This window comes from Lactuca virosa, chromosome 1 (genome assembly GCF_052849685.1).
Source record: "Lactuca virosa cultivar CGN04683 chromosome 1, Lactuca_virosa_CGN04683_v6, whole genome shotgun sequence".
Classification (NCBI taxonomy): domain Eukaryota; kingdom Viridiplantae; phylum Streptophyta; class Magnoliopsida; order Asterales; family Asteraceae; genus Lactuca; species Lactuca virosa.
This window is the reverse complement of record NC_136426.1, coordinates 97,903,507-97,906,217: the sequence shown is the minus strand read 5'-3', so window position 1 is coordinate 97,906,217 and position 2,711 is coordinate 97,903,507.

Genomic DNA, 2,711 nt, shown 5'->3' with positions numbered 1-2,711 from the left:
GTAATATAACCTTTTGTAATGTCATAATATTAAAGTCACATAGACTTTGCCAACGATATTACAAAGTACACCTTTGGAGATTGTTACAAAACAATTCCATGGAAGCGAAGTCTCAATTTTAAAGTACATTCCTTTGAACATCCTTCTTGCATAAAAGTTTCTAACATACACATAGATTCTTAATATCCAACTCCCATTATGAAAACATTTCCATATTTTCCATATGACAATGCATTATTAATAGAATTCTGTCTATTAATAATAATGTCAATATTGTCCATCCATTACCATACTTCCAACTGTCCTTAAGCAACCAATCCTTAGCGAACCTTCGATTGTCCTTGACAGTCGTTTAACCACTTTAATCATATCTTGTTCTAGTCCTTTTTCCCTCTTAATGCCCTATGCATTTGGAAAATTAGAACACGTGAATATTATAGCATATGCAATCGATCCTATATCTAAAGCATATGGGACACGATTCATAATGTCTTCCGTAAAGACATGATACTTGACCAGTCTTTTGCTATAATATTTCTATATATAGAATTTCCAATGTTGAAATATTTCAACATGGTATTCATATATATTCATGACTAAGTTCGATTAATACATCAATCTAAACTTTTAGATTCAAAATAAATTATAAGTATCCTCTCCCTTACTATAGCGAAACAACTTTTCAACCTTTGCAACTTTGCAAATTAGAACTTTGTTTCCTATAAATAGTATTGCTAACTCGCAACACTTACCATAATAATTATGCTACCACTAGCATAACGATTATTTTGTTACTAGCATAACATTCATGCTCCCACTAGCTTTGACATGTACCCAGAAATCAGCTGGACTTCTAGAAATAATTACTTATTGCCATTGTTGTACGGCTTTAGAAGAAAGAGGATTTTAGATATAAAATGAGATATAATAACGAAATCAAACAAAGATTGATCAAAAATCAATCGGTCTAACACACAGAGTGCATAATCTATTCAAAACAATCGATCAACACAAGTTTTCTTATTCAAATTGCAGAAGTTTTTGAATCGGAAAGAGCGATTCAAAAAAATGAAAAAACAATTAGAAACTTCAATCTATTGAGATAATCCTGCTCTGATACCAAATGAAGTGTGTTAGGATTGATTATGAATGCAAATGATTAAGATAATCAAAGCTATAAATGAACACAAGATGTAAATAACGATTGTTTGGCTCGATTTAGTCTGAATGAGTACAAGAGTGAACAAGAGTACAAGAGAGAATTTAGCTAGTGTTCGAACGTTACTCTACTCTATGCCCCTACCCTATTTATAGGGTGCATCAGACTCACAAAAAGTTATAAGGACTAAACATCAAAGTGTCGAAAACAATTATGCCTTGTAAAATAGATAGAGAGTCAAAGTCATACTGATTTCGACTCCTTACAAAATCTGATTATTTCGACTCCTCACTATACACATTTGAACCCTACAACCCATAAAGACAAAAGGTGAAAGGAGACATAACGTAAAAGAATAGGAAAAGCTTCTTATAAGCATGGTAGAATACAATAAACATTTCAAAAGTGAAGCATGCTTGGTCTCTTCCTTAATTTCGAAAATAGTGGACCAAAAGAAGACAAAAAATGCCCCATTCCTTAACTCATGACTAGTTATTATGTATATATGTATGTATGTATATATATATATATATATATATATATATATATATATATATATATCTTTTATATAAATAAACTCTAACTAGTTTATTAAGATATGAATATAACTATAAATAATCATACTTTATGATATATTTCATAACTTGTTATTTCTCCGATACATATTATTTCTATAAATAATAAATTCCCAATTAGTAAAATATTATTTCCATGAAATAATATTTTTTTTCAATTAAATAGAAGTGTTAATATATTTGTTGATAATCAAATTATACCAATAAATAATCAATTGATGGTAACTTACTATAAGGTGTGACCCTATAGGATCATATGTTATTAGCAATATCATTCTATAATGATTCATGGGCGTAAAGGATCTTTCAATCTCCCACTTGCACAAGACTCATCATAGATTGATATAGACAATGTTGAACGTCTAGCAACATTTAACTGCCCCCAATAACACATGACGAAGAATGCCATTCATCAACATCCAATTCCCAAAATCTCCAAGCTTTAATTAATGTATTAAGGTAAGTTTATCAATTATCCCTTTATTACAAACATCTTGTTGAACATGAGCCTTGGATCGCAATCAATCTCAATTCTAATTCAACTTTGGGTAACACATGTTAGATGTCTAACTCTCTATACATAAGAGGAACAAATCCCATCTTGAGTAAATAAGCGTCTTTCATAGTTACACCATACCTGAAAATGGCTTTTATAACTGCCCGGTTAAGGACCAGCATTTAACCATATCAAAGCACAACATTCCTTACACTTAAGTCCCACTATGTATCTCTGGCGTTAAGGATACAAATGACGACACACTCCAACACTTCTCCAATGAGTTCCTTCTTCTATAAGATGCACCAAGCACAGTCCAAAGCACTCAAAAACACCTTATTTAGCTCACAATGCTCAAACTAGGGTTAGGGTTTCATGGGAGGAAGTTGAAGGGGTGGAGGCTGAAAATGGAAAGGGTTTGGGGGAGTTAAGAAGCTTAAATAGGGCTCAAATCCCTCAAATTAGGGTTTGACATCTGATT